The sequence below is a fragment of the Dasypus novemcinctus genome, chromosome 13 (assembly GCF_030445035.2).
Source record: "Dasypus novemcinctus isolate mDasNov1 chromosome 13, mDasNov1.1.hap2, whole genome shotgun sequence".
Classification (NCBI taxonomy): Eukaryota; Metazoa; Chordata; class Mammalia; order Cingulata; family Dasypodidae; genus Dasypus; species Dasypus novemcinctus.
In genome coordinates, this window is record NC_080685.1 from 100,622,948 (window position 1) to 100,642,956 (window position 20,009).

The 20,009-nt window shown below is 44.4% G+C and overlaps 1 protein-coding gene across 1 annotated transcript in view; it reads right to left on the bottom strand.

Moving 5' to 3' along the window:
* PTPN14 (protein tyrosine phosphatase non-receptor type 14) overlaps nucleotides 1–19,346 on the bottom strand; it is a 169,493-nt gene extending 150,147 nt beyond the window's left edge. The window contains exon 1 of the mRNA XM_004470998.4: nucleotides 18,729–19,346. The gene's annotated coding sequence lies outside the window, so the exon portion shown is untranslated. The remainder of the gene's footprint in view (nucleotides 1–18,728) is intronic.
* Between the last annotated feature and the right edge of the window lie 663 nt (nucleotides 19,347–20,009).

The following is a 20,009-nucleotide window of genomic DNA, read 5'->3' on the forward strand; positions in this document are numbered from 1 at the left end:
CAAAATGGGAGAAAGCAGGATAAAAAGTATTTTCTCAATATATTATCCTCTTGATATATATGATAAGAATGCAGTTATATAGTTTACACAAAATTTAGACAGAATATAAAAACTGGATATATTGGAGTGGTGGTATTATGAGTGTAAATATTTTTGATACAATTAAGATCTGAACAGTTATTTTAAAACAGAAAACAAAATAATGGGCTTCGGTGATACCCACAGTCCAAGAAGTCAAAAATTATGGGTTCTAATCCACATGTCATGGACTATCCAGCCACAAACAAAATATGTGTTGGGGACTTGGTATACCAAAGTCCCCAGTGCAGTAGAGTGAGGAACAAAAACAAAAACAAACAAACAAAAAAAGAGATGGTTCCCTTTCAAGATGGCAACTCGAAAAACGCATTTGTATTTGACAACAGAGTACACTGCACATGCTTTCCCTGGAACTCTGCAGCAAGGGGACATAAGGGAAACTAACCCAGGTTTTTGGCCACTGCCTTCCTTATAGACAACTTCCAACAATTCATGGACATGGACAAATGTATTAATTGCTATATGACAAACAGTAGGTGAGAAGAACCTCAGATTTGCCATATGTTTAAAAAGCTATTTGCTGTACTGAACATTCAACGTTGGTGATGAACAAACATCCTACTCAAGAAAGAGAGTGTCAGTTGGATGAAAGCATATTAAAACAGTTTGCTAGTCATAAGCTTTCTTAGATCAGCCAGATTTTACCTGAAAACAGCCCATGAGGTTAAGCCACATAGTGGATTCCTTCGGTAGGTAACATTAGGTCTAGGAGGGAATTAAAAAGAGAAGGAAATGGAAGAGAAACGACAAAGTGCTGAGGAGTGGGCGGTGTGACACCAACTAATTTAGGGCAGCACAGTACAGGGCACCATGGGTGATCGACCTTAGACCTAAAAGCTCCATGCACATAGACACTTTACACCACAGCCTCTACTCTCCCAAAATAAAAGACTTCCGTGAAGCAGAAAACATTATGAAGCAAAGCACTTCCTCTTGTTTTTGCAACTATTGGTGGCTTAAGAAAACATTCACAATGGGTTCAGCAGTAGCCTTCTTTTTATAAAACCAGCTTAGATATGTAATGATTCAAAATAAACAAGCATCCTATTTTACTGCGATGATTTGTAAAATCTTTGTTCTGTAATTATCTGGTTTCTTCTACATTAACCTAAACCATTCTCATTCCCATTTACTTGGAGCCTCAGTATGCAGTTTTCCCCGAAGATTTACGTATTCCAAAAGCAAAACTTCACAAACCAACGGGTCCTCATCTCTCAAAGAAATTTCCAATGAATTCCAAAATGTACTGAAACTGAAATAAGAACATTTGAGAAACAAAAATCCAAAGAGTTCTGTGGCCCAGTCATTCTCAAATCTATTCAAATTAATATCTCTTCACTGTTCATCTGAGTCTTACAGTTTGCACAATTAATACTCTTAATACTCATCCTATTAACATTCTGCAGGGGAGTGGGTGTAGCTCAGTTGGTTAAGGACCTGCTTCCCCTGTATGAGGTCCAGGGTTCAATTCCCAGCGCCTCTCCCCCAAAAAATAAATAAAAACAACCATCCTGCAGCCAGCAACTACGACAGCTCAAATAAGCTCCGGTTCACATACTGATGTCCAGTTCACACATCAACTAGCTTCTCCCACACTTGCACTTGCTTCCCACAGAGCTATAATATTTCTTACAAGCTTTACCAGGCTAAATCTCAAAACACAAAGAATGAGTTCCTCAGTTGTGTGAATTTTTGACATTCCTCCACTAAATGAGGTAGCAGGAGGCGTTTACACCCCAATGGTAGTTTTAAGATTCAACTAACATCCCCAAACCCCATCCCACATTTTCTACCCCAGCACACATCATTGTCCCTGCCTCTGGACTGAGTGGCCCGAAGCTTTCTCCTATATGTCTTCCTGGAGTCTCATACCCTTATATGAGGAAATACAACCAAGAATATTTATGGAATGTCTAGACACCGCTATTCCTAAGCAGAAGCCAAAGACAAGTGTAGCAGCAGGCAATATGACACTTGTAAAATAAACCCAAGTGAGAGGATACAGTTGGTAATAAAAAGTTTTCGTTTACAGCTAAAGAGAAAAACTGTAGGAATGACGGGTTCTTATGTCTCTGTTGGTATTTTCTGCTGTATAAACCCTACGGCAATAGGCAGATATGAAAACCATGGAATTAAAGCCTTCCATGCCAGGCAGCAGGACAATAAATTAACCTCTTTAGATTTAAAAATATGCAACAGAATTCATCAATTTGAGTAGGGTCCGCCATCACCCAGTTCCATAGTAATAGTTACCATAATTTGATTCAGATAAAAGTCACGAAATCTCAATTCAAATATATATTTTGTTTCTATTTTCTTCACCATTTTGCTTTAAATGTAAGGATAAATATGTATTTAAGAAATAGTAAAGTGAGAAAAATATGGGGCCAAGAAAACAAAGGGTGTTTCTTAAAACGGCTTTTAGAAACCAGGAAAGAAACTTGTAGGTGGCCCTTTTCTATTCCATTTAAATAGATGAATAATAAGACAGTCTGTTTTAATGTTTTTCATTTTAAAATATCACTAGTAATTACAAAAATAAACTGTAAGGTATTATGAATCCAATGAAATGAAAATTCAAAACCAGCACTAGTAGGAGATGAGGAAAGTTATATACTTAAATATTGATGATGGTACTACAGCCTGATAGTCTTTCTACAAGTTAATCCTGCCATATGTAACAAGAGCTGCATGTAATTCCTGCCCTCTGACCCAGACAGCCTACTTTGGAAACTGTATTCCAAGCAACCAGTCCAAGTTAAATAAATGCAATTTGGTCAACAATGTTTATAGCAATGCTATTAATAATCGTTAAATGGGAAACAATCCAAATGCCAAACCCTAAGAGAAAAGTTAAATCAATTATAGTGTAAAGGATGGGACTACCAGTCCTCAACTCTTTGTTTCCTTCCTGTACTGTATCCCACCCACTTCCCTGGGCCTTGCCTAGGAACTCAGCTGGATGAGTCCAGGTCCCCAGTGCATGGAGTTTTCGGGCTTGGCCACATGCTATTTGGCCCATGGGATGTGAGCAGACAACCTATCTGCTGCGTCTGAGCAACTGCTTGAAATGAGATTGCAGGCTTCTTACTGCACTCCTGCCCTCAGCCAGGAGAACACCATGTACCAAAGAGGAGTTGTTCCTTTAGCATGGGTCCCCCCACACCACCACCCCCACTGGCGAGAAGACATGCGGAGACAAGCTGAGCCCAGGCAAGCCCTCAAGTCTGCAGCCCACCCACGGCACTCATGGAACAGAGGCAGGAAGTAAGAGTGCTGGTGGAAGCCACTAAGATGGTAGAACCTTTTCAGTTACCATGGCAAAAACTAAATAATACAGTAGTCATCAAAATATGGCAAGTTATAGAACAGCTGACATAAGAAAATATATACTTGAAAAAAAATTGTGAAAAAGCAGAAGCCAAGAATACTTGGCACATAAAAGAAAAGTCAGAAAAGGACCAGAGATCAAGTTAGAAGGATGGAATGATGTAACAGTTTATAATTGTTTATTTTTGCCAATGAAATATATGTTTATATGTATCTTTCAATTCCCATTTAAATGGTACCTTTTTTGTAAACATATTTTTCAACAATTCTACATGGATCAGTCATAGAAATAATTCGATCAAACACTCTTTTTCTCTTTAAGTGATAATGATTATTGAACACAGCAAAAGAGAATCCAGAGAGGGCTATGATTCAGCCATTGAATGTACGAACTTTGGGTTCATCAATTCTTCTATCAGGAAATAAAGAAGGGAATTGTTTAAAAAAAAAAAGACAAAATCAAGAGTCAGGAGAAACTATATTCTGTGATAATCTACTTCCTAGTCATCAAACGCTGCATTTTCAGAGTAAGGGCCAAAGACCATCAACAATCTGAAAATAAAGTTGTGTTACCTTTCATTTTACCTTTAGGACCAATGTTCAAAATTCCATTGCATTTGTATGATTCAAGAATCATAAAAATGTTCAATTTTACTCATGAGAATTTATCCTAAAATAAATTCAACAAAACTATTCATACGAGAATCCTCCCTATCTTCTTCTACGAAATACCAAGAAATATAAAATGTATATATTTTCATCCATAAAATACAAAGCAATTTTTAGAATATCAACTGTAAGTAGATGTATTAAAATATTAATTATTACAACTACAAGAAGAAAAGCATACCTATATGTGGAGTATATAAAACTAAAACTATGAAAATAGGCCTACATATGAAGAAAAACAGAAAAGTTGAAAAAGTTTTAAAACAGCTGGAAGCAGATTTGTAGGTAGACTTGGCAATTTGTTTGGAGTATTGTTATTACACTGAGGAGAGAAAAGGATCTAATGATCTAATGCTAGTATTTACAAAATCTGCATTTGCTAGGAAATACAGCAATATCTCATTTTAAAAAAAACAGAAGTGAGCTTAAAATTTGAAAACGGCAATTTCTGATAAATATCTTCAAATTAAGGCAATTTTAGTAAATGGGAGATATTAAGCGTAACTGCACATTCCTTAATAGCTCAAAGTCATTCATACCAACGTCAATTGTACTAGATTTCCTATTTCAAAGATGGTATCTGCTAGTGCTGGGGAGATGAAGGGGAGCCCCCAAAAGACACTGAATGCATAAAAGGACTGCTACTGAACAGTTCTAAGTCACGTCTTCCCTTTCACCTTTGAGATGCAGTGGTGCCGAACGGTTAACAAATATTTCATGCCTAGATTTGATGCCCTGGCTCCATCATGTACTAGTAATTGCACCCCAAAGTTGGTACCTAGTGAACTACTAGTTACTAGCTGCAGTCTTATGCAAATTAATTTGTCTAAGTCTCCGTTTTCTCGTCCATAAAAACAGATGAGAATGATAACCAACTTTTTGCCTATACAGCTATACAATGACAGTGTTTACTTCAAAGGTTGTAAGGATCAAGAAAGATAATCGGCTTAAAGTGCTTGACAAAGTACTTGCACGTGGTAAGTACTAAATGAATGGCAGCTAATATTAGTCTCTCTCTGCTGGTCATCTAAGATGCCACCGGGCTTGCTGCTTACCATGTGCAATAGTGATTCCTCATTTCCGTCTTTACCCACTGTTAGCCCAGTCTTCTGAGACATACTGGGGGCTTACGGCTCTAGGAGTACAGTTTGAAAACCATGTATAACAGTGCTGACCAAAAGAAATAGAATGTGAACCACACATGCAAAGCGCATATGTAATGTGGAACTTTCTAGTAGTCACATTAAGAAAGTAAAAATAAACAGCTACAATTTTAATCATAGATTTTAATTAACTAAATATATCCAGAAAAGTGTCACTTCAATAATCACTAAAAAATATATATATATATGACACATTCTACCTTTTTTTTTGGACTAAGTCTTTGGAATCTAGTGTGTAGTTGGCACTTCTGGCATACCTCATTGGGAACTAGCCACATCTCAAATGCTCAGTAGCCACACGTGGCTAACAGGCACATTATTAGGTGTTTATTCTTTTAAAATTTATGACCACAGAAAAATATCTCCTCCCTCAAAAACATGAAAATGCATTTATTAAACAACTGGATGGAGGGAGGGAGGGAAGGATTCAGGAAAGATACGTGTACTCAGACCTGTACAGACTTCTGGGCCTAAGGGCTGTGGAGTCAGAGAAGCAGTTCAAACCCCACTGCTTCCACTTACTAGCTGTGTGACTTCAGCAAAGTACCTCTTTAAATCTCCTATTTCTCAAGGAGAAGCAAGAGCTAAAAATAACAGTGCTTTCATGCGGTTGTTTAAAGACTGTAGGAAAAATGGGTTTCCATACACAAAGCTCTGTTTTCTAAAAGGCCAGAAAAAAGAATGGGAGAAACTGATAAAGGGAATACTGAGAAACTCAGCTTGAAAGAAGTAAAGAGGCCATGAGAGAGAAAAATTGTTCATATTATATTCACAAAGCCTTTGTTAAATGCCTAATTAAACAAAACACTTCAAATAGTGGCACTTAATAAAATAATTGCAATGACACTTCTAAACGCCTCAATGGTTTACGCTTCCTTAGCCTGCCCAGCTTTCTTCTTGGCAGTGTTTTAATTACGGGGGGGGGAGAAGGAGGGCTGATTGCCAGAATTTGGAGAATCAAGATTTTCCAGTAGTGCATATTAGCCACATTTTCTGGTCTCAAGATGAACTACTGAGTATATCTGAATCTTTCTATAAAGGGTAATGTTCCTGTAGTGCCTCAAATTTAATTTGAACATTACTCTTTACTATACTATAAATATGTAAAATTTAATTACATGTTTACTATCCCTTAAACGTCCCCTGAAAGTCTGTCTTGTGAATAAATTACTCGTATTTTATTTACCTGTTCTTCTTCTGTGCTCTAAAAGTGGCAAAAAAGAAAAAAGAGTCCAGTTACTTTAAAAAATAAACTTAGTTCTAGTCTGCTACTGAAGGTTTTACATATTTAATATCTTAATAATCCAAGTCACTATGCTAATTTAAAGGTGGAATTTCTTAAAGACAACAAGCATGTCTTTTCTATTCCAGGTACCATCTACACCAAGACTTTTCTAGAGAGTAGTCCATGGAATATTAGTGCCCCTTGAGATTGCAGGTGTTCCATAAAATTTGTAAAAGGGTCCTTATTAGAAGGAGTTTAGCTTTGAAACACTTTTATTTACTTCAAGTCTTCCCAGAGCCTGACTCACTAAAGTTCACTGTGAATCTTCCGGGAGGGGAGGCTCACTATGAACTTTCCCAAATATCATGCTAGGCTCTAATGTTCTGTCACGTCAGAGCTGAAGCTGCTGCACTCGGCCATTATTACAGTTTTATCAGTATGCCAATGAGCAAAAAAATAATAATGCAAATCAAGAACCAAAAGACAGGGAAATGGTCTGTTTATTCTGCAGAAATAGACATCCTTTGTATAACTCTGCCCTGAGTTTCTGGCTGAAGTGCTGTGCAACGTGCATTTCTTCCTTTAATCATCCCAGAAAAAATATTAATTTTGGTAAGCTATCACAATTCTCCAAAATGTAGGCGATCTATTACAAAATTGGGATTGTTTAAAATAATTTAGGAAGTATAATTATCACTTCATATTCATAGGGAAAGGTAAAATTCCTAAATACATTCTGAAAGATGAAGGGACACAGTGCACACTTGTACCTAACCTGGAACTCAGAAAAGCAGCCTCATTTGAAAACAACCAAACAGCTGCTCAACAGATGCAAAGCACAAAGCATCCTTTCCAGACTTTATTTTTAGATGCCTCTTAGTAAAACAATCATTTTCTAAAGAATATAATTAAAATAGGTAGGTGTCATTTCATTATTTTGGCGATTCGCTTCACATCAGCCTCACTTTTTTTTCCCTCAAAAAAATCACTTAATTGTAAAATGTACCATAACAAATTCCTCACCTTTGAGTAAAAGAATTTATGTGACCTTTCAAAAATGTATCTGTTTTAAAAAGCACAATGCACTATGAATGTTAGCATAAGCCACGAATGTAAACACAGATATACCGGCTAAAATGTAAGTCCCCTTTTTCAAATAATTTGGAGATTTCATTATTCTTTAAAAAAAAGAAAGAAATGGGTGCCTTCATCATGTAAAGCACATTTTTTTTCAAAATATGTAACAAATCATGCGTAATAGATCACAGGATTTCATTGGCAGAAGCGAATGCTAATTGCCTCCTGGAGCTTTAAATGAAACCTAATTGCTGGCTTGAGCTGTTGCCACTGACCTTGGTAGCAGACTGGTGCACCCTTGGTAAACCTAATACTGCATAATCCTCCTTCATTACGGTTATTACAGCTCTGCAGTGGGACACATCTGCCACAAAAATAAACTCTTGAGCCGATCCTCTAAATGGATGTGTTACTTCTCCATAGCAGAACAAGTAGCACCGATGGCAGGAGACAGCCGTACAGCAAGCAGCACCACTTCACGGCTCAGGTTTTCTTCCAAACTTGGACCCACGCGCTCTCCTGGACACGGCTTCAGAAGCTACCAGCACACTCCAGGATGATGGGGAGTGGGCCGAGAGTGGCCGAAAAACAGAACCGCCACCAGAAAGTAAATGGGAAACGCAGAAGTAACTTCTAAAACAAAGCAGGGCTGAATAAGGAAAGCGATTATTCAAATATATTCAGAGTCAATCCGATATATTCAGTGGTTCATCTTATTCAGACACCCCCAATTTCAGATACCGAACCCAACAGATCTTCCCTTCCATCTGCGTTGAAGTGTACTTCAGACACACGTAAATAAAAAATGTGACTCAATTCAAAACGTTTATCTCACATCTACTAATCAGTAATTCCCCATTCATTTATTGAAGATAGAATCGGCATCGGGAGCTAAGGACACCAAGATAAATCAATCACAAAAACGTGTCTTGTAAAGAGCATACAACTTGGGGGAGACAGATGAACAAACCACTATCATACAATGTGATACACGCCCCAGTAATGTACGTGTGAAGTCCTGCGGGGAGTCAGTTAGGATGACAATTCTTCTTCATGATATAAAGGGAGAGTCAGACAAAACATCTAAAAAGATATAAAAATCACACCAGACATTAAAGGATGAGTAGGAGGTTATTATGTGAAAAGAAATTTCACATAAAGGAGTCAAGACACCTGCCTTCAGCCCTGGGTGAGAGGGAGCTGGAGGGGCTCCGGGGAGCAGCCGGGCAAGGCTAGCAGGTCAGCGGGAGGCCGTGAACGCTTTGGAGGGAGTCATAAGCAATTCACTTCTCTCATTAAAGATTTCAGATTTAAGTGAGATCGTAATGAGCATCCCTGTTCCCACCACCAAACTCAGGAAATAAAACAATACCACACCTCCTCCTAACCACATGCACACACTTGGCATTTATTTTCTTCTGGCATTTTTTCATACTTTTACAACATACATATCCCTAAATAATACCCCAAGTGGCAAAAAAAAAAAAAAGATTTTTAGCCAGAGAGTGAAAACACCAGAGCTGTTTTACAAAGAACTCTGCAGGGAAGGGGGCGGCCGAGGCGCAGCGCTGCAGCGGTGGGGCCAGGTGGGGTCGGGCACTGTCTCTGCGGAAGGACTGCCTGCCCCAACAAAGAGGAGGGTGGCTCAGGGCGAGGGAGGCAGCTCCGGGTGAGCAGGTGCAGGTGGCCAGGGACAGTGGTGGCTGAGCCCTGCGTGGGAGGCAGAGAGGAGGGACAGGGGCAAGAGGCAGCTCCCAGGCTGCTGACAGGCGAATGAGAGGGATGAGACGGGTTAACCGGGACCCAAAGAGATAGAGGCCAAGAGCCAATGGCACGAGGGCTAACCAGGCAGTCAGATCAGGGAAGGCTGCCCAGAGAAAGCAGTATTTAATAAGGTGGGCCCCGGGGGACAGCTCGGACAGGCAACCGTGAGTGGGAGGATTCTTGGACAAGGAAAACAGCATGGCCATAGGTGGGAAATTACTGGGCCTGTTCGGGAAGCAGCTGCAACTTAACGGAACCCTGCGGAATAGCGGGCCATAAATCTGGAGAAATCAGAGGCCCTTTGGGGGATTATTTGTGGAGAATCTTAAATATCAAGCTGAACTGTGCGTATGTAATTCACGACAAATTCACTTTCAAGACCATGAAATGTGCTGTAATCCCTTTTACCCTGAGAACTGAAATAATGGTGAGAGCCAATCTTGTGATCTGAGGATAACATCAGTGATTTCATTGCTTCTTATTACAGTTTTATAAGTACAACTGTCTGGGTAATGGGCGGGCTTGCAAATCTGCCTTGATGAGGTGTCATAGAAGTTCTCTCTCTCTGTCATTTTAAAAACTGATGACCCAGTGGTCAAATGGTGAGAGAATATTTTATATGAGCTGCAAAAATAATCATCATAATGCATATGAAGTAAACTACATACACTCTAATCAATAAACCAAAACTTGCAAAAACGAATTTAGTTTATTTTTCGTCCCCCCCACTCCCGCAACTGTTCCCACTTCCTAACCCTTCTGTGATATTTGCACACCTTTGTTCTGCAAAGATTCCTGGGTTTGAAAAATGACGGGAAAAGTATCAAGTCTTGAAAGTATCCAGGTAAAGCAAAACAACATTAAAAACCACAACCATAATTCACTGAACAGCTAAGAGATTTCTCTCCTCAAATGAACCAATATGACATTTATAATAAATAGCACTGATGCCTGTTTAATTTTTAAAATCACATACAGTCATTAATACAATGCAATTTTCCTACTGCATTGTTATTAGAGAATAAATAATAAGTTGTAAACCAAGCTGGGCTCTATACCCTCAAGTCAGCATTTTGGAAATGCATTAAATCACTTGTTCTAGAAATGCTTTCTTACCAACTCCCTTTCACTATCTGTAAAACGGGGATTTATACTAGCCATTATACTTCCTAGAGTTGTTGAAAAGTTTAGTAAAATCATCTCTATAAGGTACTGAGAACATCAGGATAGAGTCAGCACCAGTAAATGGGAGCCATGGTCACTGCTGGCCAACCTACTCACAGGACAGGGATTCTGAGATAACTGCCACTTGCTCCCTACCAGGAGAAGCTCACAACCTGGTAGGAGTGACAAAGAGGCAAGCAAATACGTTGTGGTCAGGCAAAACTTACCAATACAGGCAATTCAAGTGTTACGAGACGATAAAGGGGGTAAAGGCTAACTGTGAGTGGGAAACCAGCCAGCAAAGGTGGTGATGCAACGCTAGCAGTCACGCCGGCAGAGAGGAGGAGAGGTCACTGGGGATCGGAATGTAATAACGGAGATGAGATTTAAATGCCACCAAGTGTTAGAGGCTCTAGCATGGAAGAGAGAAAAAGAGCAACAGATGAGGACAGGGTAAAGAAGCCTTACAGGGAAGCAGACTTGGCCCAGTGGTTAAGGCATCTGCCTACCACATGGGAGGTCCACGGTTCAAACCCTGGGCCTCCCTGACCCGTGTGCACCCGGCCCACGCGCAGTGCTGATGTGCTCAAGGAGTGCCCTGCCACGCAGGGGTGTCCCCCGTGTAGGGGAGCCCCACGGGCAAGGAGTGCACCCCGTAAGGAGAGCCGCCCCGCGCCGCCCCGCACAAAAGAAAGTGCAGCCTGCCCAGGAATGGCGCCGCCCACACGGAGAGCTAACTCAGCAAGATGACACAACAGAAAGAAACAGAGATTCCTGTGCTGCTGACAACAACAGAAGCGGATAAAGAAAAACATGCAGCAAACAGACACAGAGAACAGACAACTGAGGGGGGTGGGGAAGAGGAGAGAAATAAATAAGTAAATAAATAAGTAAATAAGTAAATAAATCTTTAAAAAAAAAAGAAGCCTTATAAAGGCAGTATGGAGAGAAAGAAGAATTTCAATAGAAGCATAAAAAACAGATTTGTGTTTTTAAAAACTCTTGGCAGCACTGAAAGAAAAGAGTAGATGAAGAAGGTACTAAGTCTCTGAAGCTCTTGAAATAATCCCAAGAGGCCATGAAGATGGAGGTCAGGGAACAAACTGAAGCAATTTAAGGGTGCAGAACTCAAAAAAACCCTAAAGACTGACTGGATTTGTCACTAGGGTTTGAGGGTAGAGGATGGGGTGCTAAGAGAGAATATGGTGTAGAATCTGGGATGTGTACTGGATACTGAGGTGGATATAACCACCAGAGAAATCAAACTGCTTGGCCCCAAGCGGAAAGGTTTGGACTGGAGACGGTAGCCAAGCGGATCTGCTAAAATGGAAGCATCTATTTCATGTTCACTATGGGCCTGCCTAGTGATCAGTGAACAAAAAGCCTCCCACAACTCTAAAACAACCAGAAACAGAATCATTCAAACCAATGCCGTAAAAAAGTTAAGTGACCGCCTCATCAAGCTGAGGAACAGTGAACAGACCACACCAAGACTCCTAAGCTCAGGCGTTCTCAAAACGCACTGCGTCAGGGCCCAGGAGCAGCAGGATCACCTGGCAGCCCCTTGCAATTCAATCAGAAACTGGGCTGCGATGGGGTGGGGAGCGGCAATCTGTTAACGAGCCCTCCCTGCCTCCAAGGGAGTCCAATGCTCCCTCGAGTTTGGGAACTACTGCCTTAGCTACTACCCCAATTATCTGAGGGGAATGGAGTGTGAAAGAAACACCCCCCCGGAGATAGATTTCCAAAGGCTGGAGAAAATTAAATGTTAGTCAAGTAGACACTTTGCCTAAAGATAAGCATTAGGAACTCCTGCTAATTTTCAACAATGACTGATTTTTCATTATGAGCTCAAAACTTTTAAGGTAAAGTACAAGTCAGTGGCCCACGTGGTAAGAATACACTTCGACAATGAAACATTAAAATCTCAAGCGGAAAAGGATAGTCCGCTGCTGAGATAATGCTGCGCCACCAGCTGTCCTGCTTCTCATTTTCTCACAGGGCTCCTGATGGCCAGCATCAAGCATTTATGGGGTGGTCAGCTAGGGTTACGGGATCTGTGCATGCACAACAGTCCTCGGGGTCAAGCTAACTGACCAGGATGAGGAGGAAATCTTTGACCTGGTCCAATTTATCCCCCTACAGGGCTGAACTAAATCACCCACATAGCAAAGTTTACACCTAAGTTTGACCTAAAATTTAGGCCACAACACTTTTTTTTTTCCATAGCAGGACTAAAAGTTTGATGGAAGCACAAAACAAAACCAAGCCAATGAATACTGAACCCACAGGAAAAAAAGAAAGAAAATGAGAACAATGGTAATCTGCAACCACCCTTACCCCACAAAAAAGTTCTTAGTCACTATTACCTCCCGTCCTCAGGTCCTCAAGGGCTTTGTCCACAAGCATTTTATCTTATCCTTTGCCAAATCCAATCGAGAGATTATTTTCATAATCAGCAAGCAGGCAATTAATGTATGGCATATCTGGTCTGGGCGACATGGATTTCCGCTCTGCTCACTGCAAGCATACCAGCCAGAGCTGTGTTCTTCCCAGGCTGTCGGCCCCTGTCCCCTCAAAGGCGTTCTCTCATTGGACTTCGTGGCCAGACCCACTTTGCTGGAACAACTGGGCTTCAAGAACACAGCCATGCCTGCCCTACTGTGTTTTATGAGCTGTTCCTTTCTTCTAACATTCCCTCCTGCTGGGAGATAGCTGCGATGATCCATGAATTAATGTGTGTCAAATACTTTCTCAGATGAAAGGCAACATTAAAGTTGAAGGAACCTGTGGCTTGTTTCCTTACTGTAATACTTAGAAATATTACAAATTACACTAGAGGTGCTACAGTCAACTCCACATTTCCTTCAAAGAAGGAAAGCAAGGCTGCAGGTATGCTAACGTTTTGGTTTTGGCTTTTTTTGTTTTTGTTTTTCTTTATTGGAGAAGTTGTGGGTTTACAGAACAATCATGCATAAAATACAGGATCCCATACACTAGCTCACCACTAATGCCTTGCACTGGTGTGAAGCTTTTGTGACAGTTGATGATAGCACATTTTTCTATTTGTACTATTAAACCCCATGGTTTAACTTAGGGTTCCCTGTTTGTGTAGTCCAGTTCCGTGGATTCTTTCATATTCTGTTACCATATATACAATCTAACCTTTTCCCTTTTAATCCTATAAATTTATTTCAATGCTGTTAATTGCATTCACAATGTTGTACTCCATCACCACTATCTATTATCAAAACATTTCCATCATTTCAAATAGGAACGCTTTATAGTTTAAGCCTTAATTCCCCATTCCTTATTACCACCCTGTGCCCTAATAACCTATATTCTAGAGTCTGACTCTGAGTTAGCATATTCTAATTGTTTAGAAATTGGTGATCATACAATATTTGTCCTTTTGTGCATGGTTTATTTCACTCAATATGATGTCTTCAAGGTTCATCCATGTTATTCCATATATCGGGACTTCATTCCTTTTTACAGCTGAATAATATTCCATTATATGTATATACCATATTTTATTTATCCATTCATTGGTTGATGGGCATTTGGGTTGCTTCCATCTTTTGGCAATTATGAATAATGCAGCTATGGACACTGGTGTATAAATATCTGTTTGAGTCCCTGCTTTTAATTCATTTAGGTATATACCTAGTAGAGGGATTCCTGGGTCATAAGATATTTCTATACTTAGATTTCTGAGGAACCACCAAACTGTCTTTCACAGCAACTGAACCATTTTATGTTGCCGCCAGCAATGAAGGTTCCTATCTCTGCATCCTCTCCAGCAAGTGTTATTTTCCATTTGTTTTGTTCTGTTTTGTTTTAATAGCAGCCATTCTAATAGGGGACACTAGCTTTTGCACCGTTAAGGACTGGGGAATTTATTCTAATATAGTCTAACTAACTGGACTTCAACAGTAGAAATAAAAAGCATCCTTATATTAGAATTGGACATTTGTTATGGTAAGTAAAGGAAAAAGGACCAATTTTTCTGCCCTTCTTCTCTGACTTTCCTTCCCCAAACTTCCCTACTGCCTGGTCTTGACCTCCTGTATGAGGTGCCACGTGGCAGCTGCCAGCCAACACATTTGCCTTGAGCCAGTAGACGAAGGGGGAAAAATAGTCAAAGACAAAGCTTTGTGTGTTTGTTGGCATGCATGTGAATTCAGGCATGCTGAGAACTCCATGGCACACACAAAGAGCACATTCATGGCAGAGATCCTTGAGCCAACACTACTCTGGGGAAGGCACTATGTGAGGAAAGTAATATACAGCATTACCCTGTATTCTCTGCACACATCCCACATATTCAATACTACTGGTCCCATCTTGCAGATGAACAAACTGAGACTCACTACTACCCAGCTAAAAAGTGGCAGAGTTAGAATTCCAAATCTAGCTGAATTTCAATCTCCCAACCCTGGGTCCCCGTGCTTCACCACATAGCCAGAGAAGGCTGCGGGACTTGCCACATACACCACTCGGACCACTCAGTAAAACTTTCATGCATATCTGGCAGGGGTAGGGTAAATTAAATCAAATTATAATCAGCAAGGGAGAATTACAAAATCTCATTTTAGTCATTAACTTTACTCTCCTCCCAATCAACGCTTTTTTTGGTCCCTTATTCTTTTTTAATCAGGGCAAGGAGCAATGATTTAATTTAATTGGCTAATTAAGAATTTCACCTTATACTTTCCTATACTTGATCTCTAACAAAGAGCGTAGCAGTGTTCTAACACTTAGGATGAGTTCAAAATTACACAGCACACCTGGTGACTATGTAAAGACCTTCAAATGTAGGATAGCATGTCAAACAGAACAAGAATATGGAACCCAGATGGGTCATAATATGCAATCAAAGGGTTGATGCGTATTTTCCTGAAGCAAATTTAACCCTAATAAGGAGGGACGGCACTGAAAAAAGAAGACAATCCTCTTAGCTATTGACCTCTGAATCCAAACACTCAGGACAAGTGAGAATTCTCCCATTCGGATTTTCTGTGAATTCTTCATGATTCTTCTACATTAAAATAGAATGTATAGTGAAGCAGACTTGGCCCAGTGGTTAGGGCGTCCATCTACCACATGCGAGGTCCGTGGTTCAAACCCCGGGCCTCCTTGACCCGTGTGGAGCTGGCCCATGTGCAGTGCTGATGCGCGCAAGGAGTGCCCTGCCACGCAGGGGTGTCCCCCGCATAGGGGAGCCCCATGCGCAAGGAGTGCGCCCCATAAGGAGAGCCGCCCCGCGCGAAAGAAAGTGCAGCCTGCCCAGGAATGGTGCCGAAAACACAGAGAGCTGACGCAACAACATGATGCAACAAAAAGAGACACAGATTCCCATGGCGCTGACAACAGAATCGGGCAAAGAAGAACACGCAGCAAATAGACACAGAGAACAGACAACTGGGGCGGGAAGGGGAGAGAAATAAAATAAAAAATTTAAATATAAAATAAAAAGAAAAGACTGTAAAGCTGTTCTTTCCATTGCAGCCACATGGTACATACAAACCAGAATAACTACCTCTGCTTCAAGCATAAGGTAGCTGTTTTTAGGCCAATGATGGAAGATAGGCAGATACTTGGGATTAGCAGGAAAGGGCTTCTCTTTGGCCATTTCTCGCATACAGGTCTTTCCCCTTCAGCAAAACTTCTATACAGGGGTTGTTCTTGGGAGAAGAGAAGGTGTTGGTGGAGGGGCTTGGAAAACTACTGAAAGTTGTGGGAGTCAGTGCGTTATTGCCACTCTGGTGCTGGCCTGAGGTCACAGAAAGCTGGATCTCTGCAGCCTCAGCCAGAATTCAGTGACGATGGGTTCTACCATCACACCACTTCAGCCAGCGCAGGGCACCCCTGAAACACTAGCCCCACGCAGAATGCACTATAAGGAGCTTTTCTAGGGAAGCGGACTTGGCCCAGTGATTAGGACGTCCCTTTACCACATGGGAGGTCCGCGGTTCAAACCCATGTGGAGCTGGCCCATGCGCAGTGCTGATGCGCGCAATGCAAGGAGTGTCCTGCCACGCAGGGGTGTCCCCGCGTAGGGGAGCCCCACGCGCAAGGAGTGCGACCCATAAGGAGAGCCGCCCAGCGTGAAAGAAAGTGCAGCCTGCCTAGGAATGGTGCCGCACACATGGAGAGCTGACACAACAAGATGATGTAACAAAAAGAAACACAGATTCCCGTGCCGCTGACAACAACAGAAGCAGACATAGAAGAACACACAGAGAACAGACAACTGGGCGTCCTGGGGCAGGCAGAGTGGTGGGGGGAGAAATAAATAAATAAATCTTAAACGAAAAAAAAGGAGCTTTTCTAGACAGGACTCAGAGTCCTGAAACATTAGGCTGCAACAACGTGCCTGAAGAAATTCAGTTTTTATCAAGTTTCAGAGGAAGGAAACGGGGTCCTTTGTAACTGCGCTAAAGCAATAATAACGGCATTATTATTAAGTACAGAAAAGTAAAACACCATGACGCATACATGAACTAACTCTGCACACCACAGACGCCCGTTTGGAGGTGGCAAAAAGGCATCATGTCATTCTGCTCCCACTCATTAAGGCTGTTTTTTCTATGGCACAACCTTTAACCCCATCACCAAACAGTACGGTAACGTCAATACAAGGTTTTGTATTATCATTACCTGTTGCAGTATTGTCATTACCTGTTGCTCTTTAGAAGGGAATCAGTACCATTCTAATGAAACCAGGCATGGATCAATTAGTGCCAAAAAAATGTAGAAGGCTGTACAACTGCTGCTTGTTCTAGAAACAGCATCAGAAGTGGAGATATGTCTAAAGAGGGAGACTTGCTCCTCTGGGAGCTACTTGGTTCCCATGAGTGGCTGACAAGCCAGTTTAATTCCTGACAATCAAAAAAAAAAACAAAAAACAAAAAAACTGCCACCCCCAGCAACATACTGCACCTACCGGGCCATTAAGTCCCCAAATAGCCAGGTATGACCTTTTTGTCCTTGTGTACTCATTGTTGGGATGACTGAGTACTCACTTTCCACAACCTGTTTCCTCGACCTGGAATGCACGCCCCTGGCCAGCCACCCCACCGGGTGAGCACCACCTCCAGCCTCCAAGCGCAGCACAGATCTCCTTCCTTCCAGCGAGCCTTTCCTCCCCTCTCCCAGAAACTCCTCCTCACTACCTGGTAATTCTCCATCTGCCTAGGGGTTCCCTCCACCAGGCTGCAGACTCCTGGGCTGCGATCTTGTTTTAGCATCTTTGCACCTCTGTTCCTAACACGGAGTAGAAGCCCAACACAGGGTTTGCTGAATGAATGAGTGAACTGATCCACTAAAAGAAATCAACGCATGGGTGGAAGCCCTGAACAGTACCTGCAGCCTGCGGTCCAGAAATTCCCCCAGCTTCACAAAGAGCTTGTCAGGGCCAGTCCCTCTAACAGACTGAAGCCCAAACACCTACAATCTCCGTAAATTCTAAGTGGGGGTGGGGGTGGAGTGACTGGAACGAAGAAGTGGAAGATGAAGGAGATAGGGACAGGACTCCCTAAAGAAAAGGGGGAAAACCCCTACAGGTACTCAAAAACCAGATTTAGGGGGCACGAAGGGAAGGAAGGAGCGGAGGGAGGCGCTAATACTCAGAGCGCTGGGAGCTGGAGGGGGACACCCGGTCTGAAATTATGTGGCCGCTAGTTTTTCCCTAGAAGTGAGCCAGCCGGGCCGACCACCCTGCAAAGGGCCAAGACGCGCGGAGTTGGCTGGCACAGCCGGGGCCTAGTGAGAGCGCACGGACTACCTCTCCGTGCCTTCCAGGGCCTCCAGTCCCCCGGGGAGCTGGGGTGGAAACGCTGAGCTGCGTTCCCTTCCCGCGGGAGCTACCGCAGCGTCGGCTTTCATCCCCCGACCCCAACGGTCTGGGCATCGCAGACCGCCCTTTCCAGGCCCGCACCCGCTCCCCCCAAAAAATGGGATGGGGAAGGTGAGGGCTTAGCTGCTAACTCCCAGACCGCGCTCACCTTCCGGCTTAACTCTCCCTGACCAACGGTGCGCCTCGCTGCGGGCAGCTCCCGCCGCGCAAGAGCCCCCTGGCGCCCAGCCACCTCGCGCCCCCACTGCCCTGCCAGGCGCCCCCGGCCGCCGACCCCCAGCTGGCGCTGCCCGTGTTGGCCCAAGTCATCTGTAGGACACCCGGAGCGCGGAGGCGGCTCCCAACCCCGGGCCCCCACGCCCCGGCCGGCGCTTACCTGCTTACATGGCCCCCGTCGGAGCCCCGGGGTCCCGCGCGGAATGACTTTCCTCCGCGGTGGCGGCGGAGCCTCAGTTCCCCCACGGAACCGATTCCAGGCGCAGGCGGAGGGCAGCAGCCCGAGCAGGCGAAAGGGGAGGGAGGTTTCCCCCGCGATCCCCGGCGCGAGAGGCGGCGGAGGGGAGCAGAGGAGGAGAACAGAAGAGGCAAGCTCGGGACGGGCTGGTCCCGGGGAGAGGAGGCGCGGCGAGAAGGCCGGGGAGGATGGGTGAGGTGGGAGCGGAGGACCGCCGGCGGCCCCTCGGTGGCTGCGGCTCCCGGAGGCGCCGAGCGCGGCGGGGACGGACCCGGCGGAGGAGACGCGCAGCCACCTGCCCAGGGGACTGCTCCCGCTGCGCTGCAGCGAGAGAAAGTTGGGCAGAACTTTGCGGGGCCGGCCGAGCCCGAGCGGCAGGAAACGCGGGCGGCCGGGAGGGGAGGGAGGAAGGGGCCGTGCGAGTGGGAGGGGACGGAGCAGGCGCCGGCGGCCCAGCTCCCCCACCCCGGGCGGGCTCGGCGGCGCTGGCGGCCGGGAGGCAGTGGGGGGAGCGCGGCGCGCGCGCCCGGGGCCGGGCAGGAAGGCGGCGCGGGAGGGCGCGCGCCGGGGGCGCCGGGGCGGGGGGCCGGGCGCGCGCGCGAGGGCGAGGGGGCGTGTGCGCGCGGGCGGGCGCGGGCCCGGGGAGCACCCGGCGCTCGGGCCGGAGGCGCGCGGCCCTCGGGGACGTCACAGCGCTGGAATCCGAGGAATGCCGGGCTACGCGAGCTCCTTCTGCGCGCCCGGGGGAGGGCGCACCCTTTCCAGGTGGCAGCTCTTGGAAAGGTTTTGAAGAGCCGAGGGCAGGGGAAGGAGGCCGAGGTGAAAAACCCCGAGAGTAAGGAACGATGGGGGTGGAGAAGGGAAAAACGAACGCCCGGCGCGGGCGACAGCGGGAAGGAAACGTCCGGCCTAGATCTCCGCAGACCACGGGGGCTGGGCAGCGCCAGATCCTCGCCCAAGTCCGACCTAGGGCAAGGACTGTCCGCTCTACCTGGGGGGACCCCCTCGAGCCGACTGCCCCGTGCAGCTCTCGCACAGGGGAAGACCGACCGGCAGAAGGGAAGGTGCCCCCCCCCCCAGTAGGCAGTTCCGGAGATCTCTCCCCTAAGGCACCCGGACCCTCCGAGTTCCTCCGAGTGTCTGCGCCCCGCGCCCCCCGCTCCCCAGGAAGCATAAAAAAGCGCCTTTATGAGGGTTGGAATA